Genomic DNA, 23,311 nt, shown 5'->3' with positions numbered 1-23,311 from the left:
GTTAGCTGCCCCCTGTACGTACCCAGCACCCAGATGGGATCGTTCTCGGGGTGGCTCTCCCCTCTCACTACTCCCACTGCTGTGTCTACACTCCTAGTTCTAATGCACTAGCTTGGTTAGAGAGAGTGCAGGCAAGCCTCCTCGAGCCGGAGTGCACACCGCCAGGGGGACGTGTAGACGCAATCTTGGACTGGACCGGAAGGAGCCTCTGTATTGGTATAAAAACCAAGGGATGGGGCTGCTGCTCCTTACCCAGAAAATGTGGATATTGCTGGGGCCAGTTTGCAAATCAGAGGGAAGATTCGGTGTTAAACCTCTCTCATATTTACGTGTAACGTTTCCCACTGGCAAGCTACGAAGCCAGGAGAACCTCTGACCCCAAACTCCCTCGGAACGTCCCCACTTGCCCTCGACCAGGGGCAGTGATGTGAACACAAAGCCAGCCAAGGGGGCAATAGCACTGCTGTCGGCACCCACAGGCTGGGGTCTGAGGCCTTCTCCCACACAGCTGCTGGCCAAAAGCAACCGTGACTGGCTAGTTCTCTGCAATGCTTTGCTACCAGACTGTTTAATAACAGTGTTTAAAAAAACCCAGTCTATTGAGTGTTCTGTTATTTCTCTCCCTTTCCTGGTCCTTTCCCTCCATCCGCCTCTCATTCAGTATTCCTAATAATGATCATTTCTTCCCCACCTCCATGTGCCCACCCTGCTCCCCATTGCCCCTGCTCCCAGCTCACCACAACTCCTGGCCCTCGGGAAAGCAGCAACCCTCTGCATTGGTAACGTGCCAGACCTTTTCTGAGCCCTGGGCAGAAATACAGGGCCTGGCCCAGGCCTCTAGGCATGCCAGTCACACAGATGCCAGTGACATCACTGCTGGGAGACCTGAGGCAGAGAGTCAAGTGACTTTCCCAAGGCCACATGGTGCCTCAGTGGCAGAGGCAGGGTTTGACCTCAGAAGCGCCTGACACACAGGCTCCCCAGAACACAGTGACTCTGTTGCTAGCTGGGGACTGGGGCATGGGAAGGGCCTGTCAGGAAAGACTGGCAGTCGTCCCCTTTGCCTCCTGCCTTTCTCCTTGCATGGTCCCTCCCCCGTGCCCATGACTCCCTCCCCCTTTCCTACTTCTGGCCCCTCTTTTCTACTCCCCTCCTCGTTCTCCTGCTCCAGGCGTTTTCCTCCTATCTACATTGCCATTCCCAGCTGGCCTGTCTCCCCCGCCCCCTCACTCTGGGAGGCTAAGTAGGAGAATATGGTTCCCATACTCCACATTAAACATCCAATCTTGAGTTAAAAATAGTCAGCGATGGAGAATCCACCAGGACCCCTGCTCGGTTGTTCCAATGGCTAATTCCTCTCACTGTTATACAATGTATGCTTTATGTACGGTCTGAATTTGTCTAGCGTTAGCGTCCAGCCATTGCACCGTATTACATCTTCCTCTGCTAGACTGAAGAGCCCACTGCTAAATACTTGTTCCCTATGCAGATACTTACAGAGTTTGATTGTCACCACTTAACCTTCTCTTTGTTAAGCTAAATTGATTGCACTCTTTGAATTTATCACTATAAAACAGATTTTCTAATCCTTTAATCATTCCCATAGCTCTTCTCAGAACCCTCTCCAATTTATCAACAGCCATCTTGAATTCAGCACACCAGGACACAGTTATTCCAGCAGTGACCTCACCCCCCCCAAATATCGAGGTAAAATAACCTCTCTACTCCTACTTGTGATTCCTCTGTTTATGCATCCCTGGATTGCATTAGCTCCTTTGGCCTCAGTATCGCACCGGGAGCTGATTATCCACCATGGCCCCAAAATCTATGTCAGAGTCACTGCTTCCCAGGACAGAGTCCCCAATCCTGTAGGAATGGCCCACATTCTATGTCCCTAGATGTGTACGTTTATATTTAGCAAAATTCAAACACATTTTGTTTGCTTGCGCCCAGTTTTCCAAGTGATCCAGAACACTCTGAATCAAGACCAGGAGTACCTGTGGCACCTTAGAGACTATCAAATTTATCTGAGCATAAGCTTAACACGGCTGCTACTCTGAACTCTGAATCAATGACATGTCATCTTCATTAGTTAGCACACCCCCAATTTGTGTGTTACCTGCAAACTTTATCAGTGAAGATTTCATGTTTTCTTCCAGGTTATTGATTAAGATGTTAAATGGCATAGGGCCAAGACCCAGTCCCTGGGGGACCTCATTTGAAAACACAGCCACTCAATGATCATTCCTCATTTACAATAACATATTGAAACCTATCCATTAGCCAGCCTTTAAGCCATTTAATGGGTGCCATGCTAAATGTATATAGTTCTAGCTTTTTAATCAAAATATCATGAGGTGCCAAGTTAAATATCTTAGAGCAATACTATTACCTTTACCTTTATCAACCAAATTTGTCATAAAAAAAATCAAGTTAGTTTAATAGGATCTATTTTCCATAACCCCTTTTGATTTGCGTTAATTACATTATTCTTCTTTAGTTCACTATTAATTGAGTCCTGTATCAGCCGCTCCCTTATTTTGCCCAGGATCAATGTCAGGCTGAACAGACCAATAATTACTCAAGTCATCCCATTTACCCTTTTTGAATATTGGCACAACATTAGCTTCCTTACAGTCTTCTGGAACTTCCCCAGTGCTCCAAGATATATTGAAAATCAACATTAACAGTCCAGCGAGCTCATCAGCCAGCTCTTTTAAAACTCTTGGATGCAAGGTATCAGGGCCTGATGATTTTAAAATGTCTAACTTTAGTTACTTCTGTTTACCATGCTTCCGAGATATTAGTGGAATGGAAAGTATGTTATTACCATGCCATGAGACTGCATCATCTCTTTTATCCCCAATTACAGAACAGAAATATGTATTGCACACATCTGCCTTTTCTGCATTATTATTGATCATTCTTCCATTTCCTTTCTGTAACAGTGCAGTACCAGTGTCAGGATTCCTTTTCCCCCCCCCTAATATATATATATATTTAAATTCCTTCTTATTGTCCTTAACTCAGATGACCATAGATTTCTCCTTGTGTCCATGTTTCTCTCATCAATTTTCTACATCTAACAACTTTTGATTTACATTCATTACCATCAACTTCCCCTTTCTGCCATTTGTTATATATTATGTTTATTCATTTATTTTTTACAGCTGCCTTCACTTCCCTTCTAAACCAGGTCTGTTTTTAGCCAGCACAGTCTCCTTCCTCAATTGGGGAACTGCGGCTTTGGGGCTATCTAATAGGGTGTTCTTAAATGATTCCTAATTATCATTCACGTTTTTCTGGTTAGATTCTTCCTCCCAGCTGATGTGGTTCATAATTGTTTTTAGTGTTGTGAAACTGGCTCTCTTAAAGCATCACATAGACATATCACTGGTCTGGACTATATTCTTTTTGCACATTAGAAATGTGACCAGGTCATGATCGTTTGTACCTAAGTTACCATTAATTTTCAGTGCTGTGATCAGTTCCCCTTTATCTGTCAAGACAAGATCTAATATAGAATTCCTTCATGTTGGATGCAAGATTTTTTGAGTTAGGAAATTGTCATCTTTCATGTTTAGAGATTCCAAGGATGTTTTAGTACTGGCAGCATGAGACCTCCGGTGTATGCCACTGAAACTGAAATCTCCCATGATCACACAGGTTGTTTCCCCCCTACACATTATAGATAGGTTCCCTAGAGTGATTTGGGGGTCTGTAGCAGACGCCAAGTAATTCACCATCTCTTATGCTTTATCCGTTAGGACATTGACCCAAAAGCATTCAAAATCATTTCCTTCTGACTTACCCGTGACCCAGGAGCTGGAACTGCCATCGTCCAGGTCTAGACTGGGTGCGCCGTGAGAGAGCGACTCCGCAGCCAGAAAAGGCAAAGGTCTCCTAGCTTAGTGTAAGAACTTGGCATGGGAACAGGAGTTATCGGAATGTATGGTGGTAGTTCAGCTTTGAGGTCCCACTGGCACACTCCATCCCTCCTGGCCCTGCGAGTCCAGCGGCGGGAAGATCCCTGACCTCAAGACCGGAGAGCGGAGAAGGGGAGGCCCCAGGGGAGGAGCTTGCTGAGGGAGCCCAGACCTCAGCCTGGAGTCTGGAGCTGCCTGCAAACTCAAGCTGATGCTTGTGCATGTCCAATCGGCAGCGCCCAGCCTGATCCGGGAAGGCGCTGGGACTCAGGGTGCCCGGTGTGCACACTCCTCACAGAGTCAGTCGCATGAACCTCCAGAGGGGGCGCAAGCTACATCCAGACACCAGAAAGCGGCCGTGCCAGCGGGGACGGGAAGGGATCTGGAAACAGGCGAGATGCAGCTAGCTCTGGGAACCAATGGGAGGCTCTGGTCCTCGGGCTCAGGAGCCAAGGCTTGGCAGGCAGTACCGCAGCTGCTCAGAGGAGGTGAGCGGGAGGAAAGGAAGAAGCTGGTGTTTCACAGATCTATAGAGTTTAAGGCCAGAAGGGGCCACTGGATCATCTCGTCTGATCTCCTGTAGAGCACAAGTTCTTACATCTCACCAGTTACCCCTGTACTGAGCCCCGTAACTTGTGTTTGGCTGAGGTATTTCTGAGGTTATAGAACTGGATCCCATGTGCAGCAGGGATGGAAAGTTCAGGGTCCCAGCCTCAGAACCTTTAAAGCACCCCTGGCACCCAGGACCATTTAAACAGAAATGGGGCGTTAAGCTCTCCTGCTCTGCTCAGCTCTGCCAGGCTGCTGCTGGCAGATGTCCTACATCTGTCTGTTTCCTTCCCTCTCTATCTTCTCTCTCCCTGTCCCTTTCTCCGTTGTCTCTTCTTTGCCTCCCTCTGCCCTTGCCGAGCGGCTCAGCCATTGCTCACAGAAGGAAATCCTGCCATCGTATCTAGCTCATGTTGATGCAGAAGCAGCTTACATGTTTCTCAAATTCCAGGGCACTACAACACTTGTATTAAAAGCCAAATTCCATCAGGAAATCCAGCATGGCCAAGGCTGCAGGGATGCTGAAGAGAGACCCTCCTCATTCCCCCAGGCTACAGCTGGCCAGGTGTGATGGGACTATTTCCTCTTTCACCTTTTCTGATCCTGAGAGCTACTTTGTGATTCTGAATTCACAGCCCAATCACTGGGGGAGCAGAGGAGGAGCACAGGGGCAGGACAGTGCTGGCTGCTGGACTCTGCCCTCTCCCGGGTATATGGGATCGTGCACCAGCATGGAGTCCATCACCCTTGTAGAGAGGAAGCACCTGCTGTTGTCCCCACTCGTCCTGCCTGGTCTGCTGTGGGGAGCCGCCTGCTGGCAGGGCTGCTGCCCTCCTTCAGTCTCTGGGGATACGCGGGCTCCTGAGCAGGATGGGGAGGCAGGAATCTCTCTGCAGCCTTTGTGCCTCACACGCAGGGTCCATCACACTCCCCGTCTGGCTGACACTCCTGAGAGGAACAGCTGAAAACCCTGATGCTAAAGGTAAGTAAGGAGGCTGAGACTTTCAAAAGTGCTCAGCACAGGCCTAACTCTGTTCCACTGAACCAATGGGCCTTTCACCACTGATTTGCATGGGAGCAGAGCTAACAGAGTCACAGCAGTTAAGGCCAGAAGGGAACATTGTGGTCATCTAGCCTCACTTACTGTGTAGCACAGGCCGGAGAATTTCACCTGGTGAATCCTGCATCAAGCCCAGAACTTCTAGTTGAGCTGCGGCATCTCTTCAAACAGACATCCAGTCTTGACTGCAAGGGATGGAAAATCCACCCCACCCCTTGGTAAGTTGTTCCAATGGTCAGTTGCCTTTACTGTTCATAGAATCATAGAATCTCAGGTTTGGAAGGGACCTCAGGAGGTATCTAGCCCAACCCCTTGCTCAAAGCAGGACCAAACCCAACTAAATCTAATGCATGTTGAATCTTGAAAATTCCTTATTTCTAGATGAGCTTGTCTCGCTTCAGCTTCCAGGCATGGGATCTTGTTATACCTTTGTCTGGTGGATTGAAGAACCCAGAGGCTACGTCTACACAGCAATTAGATAACCACAGCTGGCCTCGGGCTCACAGGGCTTGGGCTAAGGGGCTGTGTAACTGGTGTGTAGATATTCCAGCTTGGGAGGAGCCTCCCACTTCGCAGGGTAGGAGAGCCCGGGCTGCAGCCTGAACCCAACTGTCTACAACACAGTTAAACCGTCCCTTAACCGTCCCACACGCCTGAGTCAGCTGGCACAGGACACCACCACAGGTTTTCTTTTCAAGGGCTCCACTTTGAATAGTAACCTTCATGTTGGAAAGCAGCCTCCCCTGTGAGCTAGCAGAGCTTTGTACACTGTGTAGCAGGGGCTGGACACATAATGGAACAACTGTCTGAGAAGCTATCACAGATCAGCCAAGGGCCATCAGCTCTGATTGTCTCTCAGTGACCGATCCATCCACAAGAACGATGAGATTTCTATCCAGAAGCATGGCTGGGGGCAGCAGCCTGGATCCCTGGCCAAAGGGGTCAGAGCCGGTACTAAGGAGGAATGCTTTCTTGGAACGTCCCCCCACTCCCCGACCTCCATCTCCAGGAAAATCAGGCTAAGGAAAGAGAAGGCAGGAAGGGCTGGCTAGGATATGGATGCTGACCAGAGCCAGGGTTCACAGGAAGAGATTGTGTTCAGGACTGTTTGGTGTTAACATTTGTATCTCTCTAGTGATTTCAAGTGTAAAGTGCCTGTGGTTAAGAAATCCCTTTACTAAGCTTAGAATCATAGAATATCCGGGTTGGAAGGGACCTCAGGAGGTATCTAGTCTAACCCCCTGCTCAAAGCAGGACCAATCTCCAACTAAATCATCCCAGCCAGGGATTTGTCAAGCCTGACATAAAAAACCTCTAAGGATGGAGATTTCACCACCTCCCTAGGTAACCCATTCCAGTTCTTCACCACCCTCCTAGTGAAATAGTGTTTCCTAATTTCCAACCTAAACCTCCCCCACTGCAACTTGAGACCATTGCTCCTTGTTCTGTCATCTGCAACCACTGAGAACAGCCGAGCTCCATCCTCTTTGGAACCCCACTTCAGGTAGTTGAAGGCAGCTACCAAATCCCCCCTCACTCTTCTCTTCTGCAGACTAAACAATCCCAGTTCCCTCAGCCTCTCTTCATAAGTCGTGTGCTCCAGCTCCCTAATCATTTTTGTTGCCCTCCACTGGACTCCTTCCAATTTTCCCACATCCTTCTTGTAGTGGGGGGACCAAAACTGGACGCAGTACTCCAGTTGTGTCCTCGCCAGTGCCGAATAGAGGGGAATAATCACTTCCCTCAACCTGCTGGCAAAGCTCTTACTAGTACAACCCAATATGCCATTGGCCTTCTTATATTCCTTGTTTGCCTGTCACATTTCTTGAGAAACTCAGAGAACCCTCAGCCAGGTGTGGGAGTGTGTATACTCAGCTGGGGAATCAGGAGAGCTGTGGAACTGGTTTTGGGGTCTAGGCAGCCAAACTGTGGGTCCCACTTCCCAAGGGGATCAGAACCAGAGGGTGCGCCTGGAAGTGTGTCTGAGAAGCCCAGAGCTGGGAACAGTGACCAGTCACTAACCAGACCTAGGGGGCTTAGATGCACCAAGGTTGGGTCCACTCTTAACAGATTGGCATCTGTCCAGACAGGGAGTTGTGCCACCCTCATCTATCAGAAATCTCTTCCCTCTGTCGGAACTTACACCTTACTCACCCCAACCCTTCTTTTGGATAAATTAAATAATCTGAGCTTCCTTATTGTCTTTCTTTCTCTCTCTGTGTAAGGCAGGTTTCACAGCCTTCAAATCACTCTTGTAGCTCTTCTCTGAACCCTTCCCAATTTGGCAGCATCCTTTCTGACGGCTGAGCACCAGAGCTGGATGGAGTTAGCTACTGCTAAGCGTTTTTAAAGATCCCACCAAGTCTATCAGAGTGCAGAGCAAATCTTTCCCTGAAGAGCTCTGACACGGCTGAACAGCTGTGAAGTAGGAAGTGCTCTCAGCTGATCACATTTCTTTGGGGGAACTCCCGGCATGGCAGGAGGAGCACACTGCCCTCTCTCCTAAATGTCCTTCCACTGTTTGGTTTTACAACAGAGATGGGATGTCCCGAGCCGGTGACTGTGCAGAAGTAGCCGTGCTAGACTCAGGACATGGGCAGAGCTGGTTAGGCAGAGGGGGCGGCATGCTGGCCAGGTGTGCAGCACCAAAAGCAGTGTAGTAACTTACTCCCCTCCCTACCAAGAGGAATTGAGTCTCCGCTCTGCTCCTGGAATGGTCCAGCTAGGCACCGCCCCAGCCTCTGGGCACAGCATAGCAGGAGGATCTAGCCAAGAAGTGACTATTGGGAAACAACATGAAAGAAGCTTCAGCTGGCGACTCCAGCACAAGGACTATATGTATCCAGCACGTGCCTTTTGCTTTGCTATAACCCCCTCATGTCTAACACCTGAGACTGAGCCAGAGACCTCCAGCGCTGAAAGCAGGCGTCAGGCTCTGTAGCTGGGCTGTAACAGAATCACATCCTCTGAGAACTGGGCCCCGAGGGAGACGCAGAACATGCACTGACCCCTTGGCGACACCCTCACTTGTCTATCCAAGTAATAAAGAGTTGGAAGCCAGGATGTCGGGCTCTACCACTGGAGTCTCTTCAGACTAGGAAGGCTGCTGAAAAGCGGGTCCCTGTGGACTCCTCGTGGCTGTTCGTAGCTCACTGAGCTATTCCATTTGCAATATTGTTCTGGAGGATTCGCAATGATTGCTTTAAAAATACCCAACACTGTAATATAAATGTAAGCAAAGCTTGAAATGAAACTGAATAGTTACACAATTCCATGCCCATGTTTCACAATCTGTAGATCCTGCAAAGATTTGCTGGCATGTATAACAAGAGATCTTTGCTTTGTTCAGCTAAAACACGTATCTTTGCCAGGCAACCATCACAGTCAGGTCCCTGTGACTAGCTTGCTCTGCCCAGGGCATCGTTTCTTGGCTGTAGGAACGGAAGCACAAACCTTCAGCTTGCTGACAGAAAGCAGAGGATTTTCTAATAGGAATTTTCTAGCAATGATGAAGCAAGGGAGGCTTTCCAAATGGTGTCTGAAGTGACGGCTCAGATGAGCTATGGGGGAGTAAACGCACGATCCTGACTCAGAGCCGAACCTTCTGTACCAAATCCTGAACAGGCTTGGCCCAGGTTCCCAAGTGAGGCAGCTGTAAACTCTGACACACACTCTCCAGTTTGTTTCTCCCCTTTTCACTTCCGATCCTCCTCATGCCCCTGGTTGTCAGAGATAACTCACAGATGCCGCATCGCTGCAAAGCACAAGAACCATTTCAGAAACGAGCTCCTGGGTCATAGCAAATCACAGCTTTACTGCTGCTAGCCGCTTTGTAAACAATGCATTTAAAATAAAGCGTTCTCCTAAGGAAAGGAGACACACTGCTTTCATTTACACTCACACTGCCAGGCACACCAAAGGTTTGAGAATCTCAAATTCCTGAACTGAGGTTTGTAATTCCAATAAAGAGGCCATGCAAATGAAATGGATTTTTAAAAATCAGCTTCACTATGACATCTGATACTTTAAGGCATTCAATCTGTGTATTAAAAACTGAACTGTGGCCACATTTACACTGTCTTACAGAACAGCCCTCCTCAGAAGAAGCCCGATAAAATAAACCAACAGTCACTGGTTTGCCTTTTAATTAGCTGGATGTAAGAGTTCCAAATAGCCAATGTGCTGTCTTCTGCCAAGTTCACAGATTAAAAAAAATAGTTGTGATTAATTGCAGCTTTAATCATACTGTTAAACAATAATTGGTTACCAATTTAAATTCATTATAAATATTTTGCCTGTTTTTCTACATTTTAAAATATATTGATTTCAAATTTCAATTACAACACAGAATAGAAAGTGCACAGTGCTCACATTATATTATTATTTTTATTATAAATATTTGCACTGGAAAAAAGATTAGTTGAAGCAAGTCAAAGCATGAAGGCACATAAAAATGTTTAGCACATCTGGCACATAAATACCTTGCAACACCAGCTGCAACAAAGCCATGTGAATGCCTGCTCTCACTTTCAGGTGACATTGTAAATAAGAAGCAGGCACCATTATCTCCCGTACATGTAAATAAACGTGTTTATCTGAGCAACTGGCTGAACAAGTAGGACTGAGTGGACTTGTAGGTTCTAAAGTTTTGTTTGAGTGCAGTTATTTGGGGAAAAAATCTACATTTGTAAGTTGCACTTTCACGATAAAGAGATTGCACTACTGTACTTGTATGAGGCGAATGGAAAAATACTATTTCTTTTCATTATCTTTTTACAGTGCAAATATTTGTAACAAAAATAAGAATAGAAAGTGCGTACTGTACACTTCATATTAGGTGGGCAGAGGTGGGGCCTTGGGGAAGGGGGGGAGTGGGGGCGGGGCCTGGGCAGAGCCAGGCGGGAGACCCCCCCCCCAGGTTAGAAACTAGGCTCCTATGTCCTGGGCCCTGCATCCCCCTAGGGATGGCCCTGACTCCAGCTGAGGCCTCACCAAAGCGAAGTAGGGTGGGGCAGTTACCTGCCTTGTCTGGCATATGACAGGCCATATGGCCCAGAATGGTTTTTACAACTCCACCATGTTGATGCTCCATCTTCAATTTGTGAACCATTAAAACCTCAAGATCCTTTTCAGCTGTACTACCCACCTAGACAGTTATAACCCATTTTATAGTTGTGCATTTAATTGTTCCTTCCTAAGTGCAGTACTTTGGGCTTGTCTTTATTTAATTTCATCTTGGTTTCGACCAATTCTCTTTTTTTCAAGGCTGCTTTTAGTTCTAATCCTGTCCTCCAAATTGTTTGCAACCCCTCCCACTTTGGAGTCATCCACCAATTGTATAAGCGGCCTCTCCACTCCCTTATCCAGCCATTATTGAAAAATGAAGCCCATTACTAGGCTGCAGAGTGACCCTGTGGGGCCCCATGAGATAGGTCTGCCCAGTTTGACAGCAAACCACTGCTAACTACTCTTTGAGGATGGGCTTTCAACCAAGTGTACAGCCCTTTATAGAAATGTCATCTAGATCACATTTACCTAGCTTGCTCCTGAGAATGTCAGGTGGGATTGTGTCAAAAACCTAATTAAAATTAGGATATCTCCCATCTACTGCTTTGCTCCTATTCACTAGGTCAGTACCCTGTCAAAAAAGGAAATTAAGTTGGTTTGGCATAATTTGTTCTTGACAAATTCATGCTGGCTATTCCTTGCAATCCTCTTATCCTCTAGGAGCTTACAATTGATTGTTTAATCATTTATTCCATTATCTTTGCAGGAATGGAATTTAGATTGACTGGTCTTTAATCCCCCATGTTCGTCTTTGTTCCTTTTTTAAATATTTTGCCCTTCTCCAGTTCCAAAGGTCCATCTAGCCCAGTCTTCCAACAGTGGCCAATGCCAGGTGCCCCAGAGGGAATGAACAGACCAGGGAATCATCAAGTGATCCACCCCATTGCCCATTCCCAGCTTCTGGCAAACAGAGGCCAGGGACACCATCCCTGCCCAGCCTGGCTAATAGCCATCGATGGACCTATCCTCCATTAACTTATCTAGTTCTTTTTGGAACCCTGTTATAGTCTTGGCCTTCACAACATCCTCTGGCAAGGAGTTCCACAGGTTGACTGTGTGTTGTGTGAAAAAATACTTCCTTCTGTTTTAAATCTGCTGCCTATTCATTTCATTTGGTGGCCCCTAGTTCTTGAGTTATAAGAAGGAGTAAATAGCAGTTCTTTATTAACTTTCTCCAGAAAGTGCGTACTGTACACTTTATATTAGGTGGGCAGAGGTGGGGCCTTGGGGAAGGGGGGGAGTGGGGGCGGGGCCTGGGCAGAGCCAGGCGGGAGCACCCCCCAGCAGGTTAGAAACTAGGCTCCTATGTCCTGGGCCCTGCATCCCCCTAGGGATGGCCCTGACTCCAGCTGAGGCCTCACCAAAGCCAAGTAGGGTGGGGCAGTTACCTGCCTTGTCTGACATATGACATGCCATATAGCCCAGAATGATTTTTACAACTCCACCATGTTGTTGCTCCATCTTCAATTTGTGAACCATTAAAACCTCAAGATCCTTTTCAGCTGTACTACCCACCTAGACAGTTATAACCCATTTTATATAACCAGTCATGATTTTATAGACCTCTATCATATCCCCCCTTAGTTGTCTCTTTTCCAAGCTGAAAAGTCCCAGTCTTATTAATCTCTCCTCATACAGCAGTCGTTCCATACCCCTAATCATTTTTGCTGCCCTTTTCTGAACCTCTTCAAAATCCAAATTACTTTTTTTTAGATGGGGTGACCACATCTGCACTCAGTATTCAAGATGTGGGCGTACCAGGGATTTATACAGAGGCAATATGATATTTTCTTCTTCTTATCTATTCCTTTCTTAATGATTCCTAACATTGCTCACTTTTTTGACTGCCGCTGCACATTGAGTGGATGTTTTCGGAGAATTATCCACAATGACTCCAGGATCTCTTTTATGAGTGGTAACAGCTAATTTAGACCCCAGCATTTTATATATATACTTGAGATGTTGTTTTCCAATGTGCATTACTTTTCATTTATTGACTGCAGTCAAGTCACCTCTTACCTTTCTCTTTGTTAAGTTAAATAGGTGGAACTCTTTGAACTATCACTACAAGGCATGTTTTCCTCATCCTTTAATCATTCTCATGGTGCTTTTCTAAACCCACTCCATTTTATCAACATCCTTCTTGAGTTGTGAACATCAGAGCTGGTCACAGGATTCCAGAAGTAGTCACGCCAGTGTCAAATACAGAAATAAAATAACCTCTCTACTCCTACTTGAGATTCCCTCGTTTATGCATCCCAGGACTGTATTTGTTCTTTTGACCCAGTGTCACACTAAGAGCTCATAAGAACATAAGAATGCCCATATTGAGTCAGACCAAAGCTCCACCTAGCCCAGTATCCTGTCTTCCAACAGTGGCCTCTGCCAGGTGCTTCAGAGGGCATGAACAGAGCAGGGCAATTTATTGTATCCTAGGGGTAACCGTGTCAGTCTGGATCTGTAAAAGCAGCAAAGAGTCTTGTGGCACCTTATAGACCGGTAGTACGTCTGTTAGTCTATAAGGTGCCACAGGACTCTTTGCTGCAATTTATTGTGTGATCCATCCCATCATCCAGTCCCAGCTTTCAGCAGTGAGAGGCTTAGAACACCCAGAGCATGGCTAATAGACACTGGTGGACCTATCCTCCATGAATTTACCTAATTCTTTTTTGAACCTAGTTATATTTTTGGCCTTCACGACATCCCATGGCAACGAGTTCCACAGTTTGACTGTGTGTTGTGTGAAGAAATACTTCCTCATGTTAGTTTTAAAACTGCTGCCTCATGTTTTTGTGTTATGTGAAAGAATAAATAACACTTCCTTATTCACTTTGTTCACACCATTCATGATTTTATAGACCTCTAACATATCCCACCTTAGTTGTCTCTTTTCTAGAACGGCAGAGACCCAGTCTCTCTAATCTTTCTTCCTACTGAAGCTGTTCCATCCCCCGATCATTTCTGTTGCCCTTCTCTGTATTTTTTCCATTTCTAAAATATCTTTTCTGAGATGGAGTGACCAGAATTGCACACAGTATTAAAGAAGTGGACGTACCATGGATTTACATAATGGCATTATGATATTTTCTGTGTTATCATTTATCCCTTTCCTAATAGTTCCTAACATTGTTAGCTTTTGTGATTCCCGCTGCACATTGAACAAATATTTTCTAACTATCCATGATGACTCCAAGATCTTTTTCTTCAGTGGCAGTGGCTAACTTACATCCCTACACGGTGTATGTATAGTAGGAACTGTTTTCCAATATGCGTTACTTTGCACTTATTAAAATTGAATTTCATCTGCCATTTTGTTGCCCAGTCACCTAGTTTTGTGAAATCCCTTTGTAACTCTTTGCAGTCAGTGATGGACTTAGTTATCTTGAGAAATTTTGCACAGTCTAAAAACTATGCCACCTCATTATCTTCTTTTCCAGATAATGTATGAATAAATTGAACACCATAGGCCCCAGTACAGATCCTTGGGGAATCCTTCTCTTACTGATCTTTTATTCCAGTCTCTTGTGTCCTGTGTTTTAATCAGTTGAGAGGACCTTCCCTCTTATCCCATGACTGCCTACTCCAGGGGTTGGCAACCTTGGGCACATGGCCCAACAGGGTAATCCACTGGCGGGCCGTGAGACATTTTGTTTACGTTGACCATCCACAGGCATGACCCCCTCCCCCCACAGCTCTCAGTGGCTGCAGTTCGCCGTTCCTGGCCAATGGGAGCTGCAGTAAATGGCGGGCCGCAGGGACATGCTGGCTGCCACTTCCCGCAGCTCCCATTTGCTGGGAATGGTGAACTGTGGGCTCTGGGAGCTGCCAGGGGCCAAGCCTGCGGACAGCCAATGTAAACAAAATGTCTCGCAGCCCTCCAGTGGATTACCCAGATGGGCTTTCTGCAGAAAGTTGCCAATGCCTGGCCTTTTCTGTTTAACTGCCTTTGGTGAAGTACCTTGTCTGAGGCTTTCTGAACATCCAAGAAACTATATCCACTGGATCACCCTTGTCCACATGTTTTTTACACCCTCAAAGAATTGTAGTAGATTGGAGAGGCATGAATTCCCTTTACAAAGGCTGTATTGACTCTTCCGCAACAAATCATGTACATCTATTTGTCTGATAATTCTGTTCTTTTCTGTAGTTTTAATCAATTTGCCTGGTACAGCCTGTAATTGTCTGGATCACCTCTGGAGCTTTTTAAAAAATGTGGTGTCACATTAGCTATCCTCCAGTCATCTGGTACAGAAGCTGATTTAAATGATATGTTACATACTACAGTTAGCAGTTCTGCAATTTCATATTTGAGTTCCTTCAGAACTCTTGGATGAATACCATTTTGGTCCTGGTGACATATTACAGTTTAATTTATCAAACTGTTCCCAAACCTCTTCTATCAACCTCAATATGGGACAGTATCTCAGTTCTGACATCTAAAAATGAAAGGCTCAGGTGTGGGAATCTCCCTCACATCTTCTGCAGTGAAGACCGATGCAAAAAATTCATTGAGCTTCTCTTCAATGGCCTTGTCTTTCTTTAGCACCTTTACTGTCTACTAGCACCATTGATTGTTTGGAAGGATTCATCCTTCTGATAGCAAAAAACAAAAACAAACCCCACCCGTTTATTTTTGCATCTTTGCTAGATGCTCTTCAATTTGTTTTTGGTCTCTCTACCTATATTTTTATTTGACTTTCCAGAGTTATGTACCTTTCTATTTTCCTCATTTTCAGCTGATTATCCACCACAACTCCCAAATCTTTTTCAGAGTCACTGCTTCCCAAGATAGAGTCTCTCATCCCCTAAGTATGGCCTACCTTCTTTATACTACATGTATACATTTACATCTACCCATTAAAATGCATATTGTTTACTGTGCCCAGCTTACAAAATGATCCAGCTAGCTCTGTATCAGGAACCTGTCCTTTTCATTATTTACCAATCTCTCAGTTTTTGTGTCATCTGAAAGTTCTATCAGTTGTGATTTCATGTTTTCTCTCAGGTCACTGATAAAAATGATAAATAGTACAGGGCAAAGAACATATCCCTGCTTCATGATGATTCCCCATTTATAATTACATTTTGAGACCAATCAGTTAGCCAGGTTGTATCCATTCAATGTGTGTCATGTTAATTTTATATCATTCTAGGGGTTTTTTAATCAAAATTCCATGCAGTACAAAGTCCAATGCCTAACAAATGTCTACGTCTGTTACATCAACACTATTACCTTTGTCAGCCAAACTTGTAATTTCACCACAAAGAGATATCAAGTTATTTGGACAGGATCCATTTTCCACAAACCCATATTGATTGGTATTGATTATATTACCCTCCATTCATTTGTATTGAGTTCTTTATAGAGTCATAGAATAGTAGGACTGAAGGGGACCTGAAGAGGTCATCTAGTCCAGTCCCCTGCATTCATGGCAGGACTAAATATTATCTAGATCATCCCTGACAAGTATTTGTCCAACCTGCTCTTAAAAATCTATAATGATGGAGATTCCACAACCTCCCTGGGCAATTTATTCCAGTGTTTAACCACCCTGACAGTTTCCTAATGTCCAACCTAAACTTAACCCCAATTTAAGCCCGTTGCTTCTGGTCCTATCCTGAGGAGGGGTTAAGGAGAACAGTTTTTCTCCCTCCTCCTTGTCACAACCTTTTATGTACTTGAAAACCCCGCTCAGCCTTCTCTTCTTCAGACTAAGCAAACCAAATATTTTTAATCTTCCCTCATAGGTCATGTTTTCTTGACCTTTAATCGTTTGTGTTGCTCTTCTCTGGACTTTCTCCAATTTTTCCACATCTTTCCTGAAATGTTGCACCCAGAACTGGACACAGTACTACAGCTGACACCTAATCACAGTGTGTGTGACAAAGTGGGAATGTTCTTGATGTGTTATGTGAATACTGAGTGGGGAGTATTGACCTGGGAAGGTTGCAGGGGAGTTGTGCTGGGACTGCCGGCATTGGGGAAGGGAGGATACCTGAGCATGTAACATGAGAACCCAGGACGGGGGTTGGAGGCCAGGTAACACCTCTGCCCGGGAAACTGGACAAAGGACACAAAGGCTGGGAGAGGAGCCTGGGGAAGGCCAGAATGGAGTCAGCTGGAGGGAGTTTCAGTTTGGAGCTGGCTGGGAAATGGAGAGGGGCCCCAACGGGGCTTGGGCTTCCCAATGAGGCTGTGGCCTCCGTAGGGCCCCAGATGGACCTAACTAAAGGGGGTCCTGTTGTCTGTACTGGCAAGACCTGTTTTGGTCTGTGCTCCTGTCATCTAAATAAACCTTCTGTTTTACTGGCTGGCTGAGAGTCATGGTGAATCGCAGGAAGCCGGGGGTGCAGGGTCTTGTCTTCCCCACACTCCGTGACAGTGTGGAATAGAGCAGAAGAATTACGTTTTGTGTCTGGCTTACAACATTCCTGCTAATATATCTCAAAATGATGTTTGCTTTTTTTGAAACAGTATTACACTGTTTACTGATATTTAGCTTGTGATCCACTATGACCCTGAGAGTCTTTTCTGCAGCATTCCTTCCTAGACAGTCATTTCCCATTTGGTATGTGTGCAACTGATTGTTCCTACCTAAGTGGAGTATATGGCATTAGTCCTTATTGAATTTCATCCTATTTACTTCAGACCATTTCTCCAATTTGTCCAGAACATTTTGAATTTTAATCCTATCCTCCAAAGCACTTGCAACTCCTCCCAACTTGGTATTGTCCACATATTTTATAAGAGTACTCTGTATGCTATTATCTAAATCATTGATGAAGATATTGAACATAACTGGACCCAGAACTGATCCCTGTGGTACCCCACTTGTTATGCCCTTTCAGCATGACTGTGGACCACTGACGACTACTCTCTGGGAATGGTTTTCCAACTAGTTAGCACTCACCTTACAGAAGTTTGGTTGTATTTCCCTAGTTTGTTTGTTTTTATAAGAAGGCTATGCAAGACAGTATCAAAAGCCGTACTAAAGTCAAGATATATCACATCTACTGCTTCCCCCCATCCACAAGGCTTGTTACCCTGTCCAAGAAAGCTATTGGGTTGGTTTGACACAATTTGTTCTTGACAAATCCATGCTGACTGTTACTTATCACCTTATTATCTTCTAGGTGTCTGCAAACTGATTGCTTAATTATTTTCTCCATTATTTTTCTGGATGCTGAAGGTGAGCTGACTGGTCTGTTATTTCCTAGGTTGTCCTTATTTCCCTTTTTGTAGATGGGCACTATATTTGCCCTTTTCCTGTTCTCTGTAATCTCTCCCGTCTTCCATGACTTTTCAGAGATAATTGCTAATGGCTCAGATATCTCCTTAATCTGCTTCTTGAGTATTCTAGGATGTATTTCATCAGCTTCTGGTGACTTGAGGATGCCTAACTTTTCTAAGTAATTTTAACTTGGTTCCCCCCACCTCCATATTTTAGCCTCATTTTCACTGGAATTCACTATGTTAGATGTCCAGTTGCTACTAACCTCTTTGGTGAAAACTAAAACAAAGACATCATTTAGCACGTCTGCCATTTCCACATTTTCTGTTACTGTTTCCCCGCCACATTGAGTATCAGCACCTTGATAATCTTGCTCAGGATAGATGTCAGGCTCACAACCTATAATTACCTGAGTTATCCCATTTGCTCTTTTAAAATATTAGCACATTAGTTTTCTTCCAGTCTTCTGGAACGATCCCAGTGCTCCAGAGCCCACTCTTTTAAAACTCTTGGATGCAAGTTATCTGGATATGCTGATAGAAATAAGGGCACAAGGATGTGTCTTTACAGGAAGCAGCCCCAAGCCTGATGAAGGAACTCACCACTTTGAGAAAGAACATTTATACTCCAAGTACAACATGTCAGAATATCCAGATTCTTAACTGATGAACAGTTCTGCATACTCTGCCCTCTTAGTGTTCATGGAAGGTGCTTGCTTCACCTATGGCAGTGGGTAACTTATATAGGCTCCTATTACCGCCCACCCCCTGTCCCAGTTTTTCACACTTGATGTCTGGTCACCCTACCTGAAAGACTCTTCTTCACCTTTTCTGTGGTTCTGGTTGTCTGTGTTGTGGCTCGTTCTTAGGGTTAAATGCCACTTTTGCTTAAATGTTTTAACATTAAAAATAACAATTAAGGTGTTAGACAATGAGTAACCACCCTCAGCTCAGCGAACTCTGCCACGTCCACGTCGTAGGGCAAGGCTATGCCACACGGCACTTCACAGTGCAGTCTGTGAACAGAGACCAAGGGAAACTGCTGTCCTTTTTTACTGCTAAAATGCAAATTGATGCCAAATCCCCCCTAAAACCTAATGGTGGCTGAGATAGAGTCCATGGAGCCAGGTGGCTTTGGCGCTGACGCGGTTAAGCTGTGGCTCTGTCTCAGCACGGACCAAAGGGCTCCCTATAAGCAGCGTGCTATAGAAATGAATGACTAGCTGCTGCCCTAATAACAAAGTGAGGTCATGTGAAGAGCTAATGAAATTGAAATTATGGTCTGGAATTAATTCAGTGAGCAGGGGAATGAAATATCACAAACATCACAGAGAAGTAATGCTCGTTTTCACTGTGCTGCCTACCTCTAGTATTACCTTTCCTCCTCCTGCCCATCTTTTATCAGAACAAATCCATTTCACTTGATGCGGCAGCAGCTGCCATGTCTCTGTGTTGGGAAGTTTAACACATTTTCATTTTGTGCATCACAACTGAGGGAATCAAAGGGAAAGCAGCTTGTTAGAAGCCAACCGAGAAAATTAACAAAACAAGCCCAACTTCTTTACAGTGAACATTTCAGGTAGCTGATGTGATTCTGAGCACAAGGAGGGTCTCCCTCCATTGGAGACACACCACAGAAGCAGGTTTTCGGTAGGAATAAAACACAACAAACTCTAGTGGCCTCTGCTATCGCATCTGATTCAAATATTATCTGTGAGCACAAAGGTCAGGTCAGAGGGCTGTTGAACACATCTCCTGCTCCTCCAGTCCTTGAGAGAAGTCATGATCGTCGAGGCTTCACAAATGGGTAGAAGAGACCAAAGGAAAGGCCGGGGCACTCCCTCCACTAGGAAGGGAGGGCAGGAGGGGGGGATTTTGTGGGCTTTCCTGGGGGACTTTCCCTCAGATTCTTTGAGCAGAGGTTTGCTCTCCTCACCAAAACCAGCAGGGCGTCCCACCGGCAGAGCCAATGATCACTCTGCGGTAGGCCGGTGCCATCCATGGGATGGTTGTGTGCCTCCGCAATGGCCCTGGGGCTCTTGCATCCATTCATGACGATGATGAATCTGCACTTCCAGGTGCACTCAGCACCTCCACCCCCTAGAGAGAAACCCCAATGCACAGAGGGGGACTGCGAAGGGCTAATTCAGTCTGAGGGCTGCGGGAAGGAAGGTGTATTTTTCACTTAGCCCCATCTCCATCCCCGCTCCTGGACGCCTGGCCCCACACAGGTTCCTCTGTGGTGTGAATGGAAAGGGGAAAGGAATAGTGCCCCTCCCTTCCGTGCTGGAGCGAGATCAGTGTGTCCCTGGCAGCATGATGCAGCCCGAAGGGCCACATTCACTGCATACTCTGGATACTTCATGCTGCTCTGCTGATGCAAAGCAGCTGTACGTGTCATTCAAGTGGCCAGTGGGACGGGTGTACGAGCTGCTATGAACGGCAGCACAAGGTAGCCAGGTAGCCATGGCAGTGTCAATCAGTGAGCTGCTGCCCTGCTAACACACCGCACAGGAATCCATCTCCTGCTGAAGAGTAGCAATAAACAATGGTTGTCTCCTGCACCCCACTCACCCAGTAGGGTCTGAACTCTACTCACCAGGGAGGTGTACTTCAAAGCCTGCTTGGGACCATGCAGTGATGATGATGATGATGAGGGTGGTATACCTCACCCTTCTATAGCACTGATGACAGGAAGATCAGAAAGTGGTGCTGCTGCTGCACTAATTTAATTAACTCTTATCGCAGACCCATGAAGGTACTTTAGGTCGACTATTTTCGCCATGTTGCAGACATGCAATGGAAACAAAGCGATTAAGTGACTAGCCTGAGGTCACCCAGGTTAACTGCGGAGCTGGAACAGAATTCCGGTCTCAAGCCTGCTGGTCCTGTGTTCTAATCTCTAGACCAAGTTGACTCCCATGTGTTTTTACCCATTCTGCACTGACCAGGAAAAACGTCCTCAAACCATGTTAAAACAGGTTCAGCTAAATAAGCTTATTTTTGTAATGGAAATGAGGCCTTTAATGCGACCATTATTTAATATAGGCAATCTAAGGCCTCACTTCAGCAAACCACTTGAACACATGATTGAATTTAATCAAAGTCAATGGTACTTAAGCATGTGGTTAGGTGTTTTGCAGAATCAGAACCTAAGAAACAAATCACAGCTGAAGCTAAACCACTTTTAAAGTGTTGTTGTTGCTAATTTTTGCACTAGGCCAGGCTGTTTTTGACAGGCAGAGTGTTTTGGGGGAGGAACCATGACTTGGACATTTCCAAACAACAACAATAGCAACTTTCAGCAGTTAAAATTAGAACCAGGTGCCCAGATCACCAGCTGGCATAAGCTGGCTGAGATCCACTGATGTCTCCTGCACCACGCTGATTCACACCTTATCAGAATCTGACCTAAGCTATACAAAAGGATTTGAGACACATAACTAGAACTTTCAAATCAACACCAGGTTCTCAATATGGAAACTTTGGAGATAGCTCTCAATATTCAGAAGGTCCAAGGGAATGGAGAGGCATAGGGGATATGTGTTGATTGCAGCTTGGCCAAACCTGTAGGAAAACCAAGCTTACCCACAAAGAGTTCTCCAACCATCCACGGAAAACATATGATTCTTGTTGGAGATTCAATACCTAGAAGAAGAGAAAGAACATTTTCAGGGGGACAGGCGGACAAGAGGACAGTGTGCTGACTTCCCAGAGGCATGGCATAAAACATCACTCTAAGATTGGATAGGATTTGAAGTCTATGGGCATGGATAAACTGGTGATGGTTCACGTTGGTACTAATGACACTGTGTTGTGAGATATCTTGCAGATAGCAGATGACTTCAGGGAACTCAGAAGCATGCTGAAGAAGAAGAATGCCCAAGCAATCTTCTCTGAGGTCCTTCCTGTCCCATGAGCAAAGGAAGGACAAAGGCAGAAAATTCTGGAAGTGAACTGCTAGCTAGAGAAGTGGTGTAGAGTGGAGGATTTGGGTTTTGTGGAACTCTGGTCCACCTCCTGTAGGGAGAGGGAGCTGGATAGTTTGGATGGCCTCGACTCAGTAGAAGAGAGACCAATATCCTTGGGGACAGACTGGCTTCAGTCGTCAGGAGTGGCTTAAACTAATAGCAAAAGGAGAAGGTAAAAAGAGGGAAGATATGAGCACTCAGCACAAAATTAAGATGTTGAGAAAAAACTAATCAAGAAACAAAAGAACATGAACAGAAGAAATTCTTGAATTGCCTATATGCCAATGGTAGAAGCTTAGGTAGCAAAACAGGAGAAAAGGAAATGTTTATTAGCATAAATTAGCATAAATTCAATCTAGTTAGCATTACTGAAACCTGGTGAGATGATTCACAATATTGGAATGTTGAAGTCAATGGTTATAATCTATTTAGGAAGCACTGAGTGGGCAAAAGGGGAGGAGAGAATGACACCCTATGTGAAAAAAATGGCATTTTCTGTTTCTGAGTCACTGATAACTCAGAAGAAAATGATCCTGAATGCGTATGGAGCTCTATCCTAACAGATAAAGCACAAGATGGGGTATTAGTTGGTGGCTGCTAGAGACCCCCAAATCACACTAGGGAACAGTATGACTGCCTCATTACATCTATCTATATGTGATCATTGGGGGGGACTTCAATTTGAGTGACATATGATCAGGTGTCATCCTGCCAGTAATAACAAGCTTGGAATTTCTAAACATTACACATGACAATTTCCTAACTCAGAAAGCGTTGCAGCCAACACAGCGAAGTTCTATATTAGACTTTGTTCTACCAGATGAAGAGGAACTGATCACAGAAGTAAAAGTTAACATTAGTTTGGGTACAAGTGATCATGCCTTGACTACATTTATAATGTGCAAGCAGAATAAAGGCCAGACCAGTAGTATATATCCTGGTGCTTTAACAGGGCCATTTTCACAAAGATGAAAACAAGTATGAGCCAAATCAGCTGGGAGGAATAATTTAATCAGAGAAATGTGAACAATCGTTGGGAATCATTTAAAAGCACCTTACTAGATGCCCCCAAAGCCACAACTCCAAGGAAGGAGGCTATGCTGGTAAAAAAGTGACCTAATTTAGATGGGAAGTGAAAGCAGCCCTGAAATACAGGGCTGCTGAATATATATATATATTCAGCAGCCCTGTATTTCAGCCTGACATTGATCCTGGGCGAGATAATGGAGCGGCCGGTACGGGACTATATATATATAACAAATGGAAGAAAGGGGAAATAGTAATGAATATAAATCAGAAGTTAAGAACTGTAGAAAACTGACAAGAGAAACCAATGGACACAAGGAGAAATCTATGGCCAGAAGAATCAAGGACAAGATAAAGATTTTTAAAAAAATACATTATGAAAAAAAATTATCTTGACTATAATATTGCTCCGTTACAAGGTGGAGATGGTAGAATTATCAACAGTAACACAGAAAAGGAAGAGATGTTCACTAAATATTTC

The 23,311-nt window shown here is 45.1% G+C and overlaps 1 protein-coding gene across 6 annotated transcripts in view; it reads right to left on the bottom strand.

Moving 5' to 3' along the window:
• Positions 1 to 23,311, bottom strand: part of LRFN5 (leucine rich repeat and fibronectin type III domain containing 5) — a 177,105-nt gene that overhangs the window by 23,188 nt on the left and 130,606 nt on the right. Inside the window, exons 1-3 of one of the 6 annotated variants that reach the window (XM_045015845.1) lie at positions 21,422 to 21,661; positions 20,433 to 20,605; positions 19,198 to 19,323 (exon numbers count right to left, since the gene is read on the bottom strand). The exons of 1 other annotated variant lie outside the window; for it this stretch is intronic. The gene's annotated coding sequence lies outside the window, so the exon portion shown is untranslated. Of the gene's footprint in view, positions 1 to 19,197; positions 19,324 to 20,432; positions 20,958 to 21,421; positions 21,662 to 23,311 lie in introns of those variants that run through there. 4 more of the 6 variants (XM_045015846.1, XM_045015839.1, XM_045015841.1 and 1 more) reach the window with 4 other exon arrangements.

This window comes from Mauremys mutica, chromosome 4, assembly GCF_020497125.1.
Source record: "Mauremys mutica isolate MM-2020 ecotype Southern chromosome 4, ASM2049712v1, whole genome shotgun sequence".
In the NCBI taxonomy this organism is placed as follows: Eukaryota; Metazoa; Chordata; order Testudines; family Geoemydidae; genus Mauremys; species Mauremys mutica.
The sequence above is the reverse complement of the archived record's forward strand: the minus strand, read 5'-3'. Positions and strand labels throughout refer to the sequence as shown.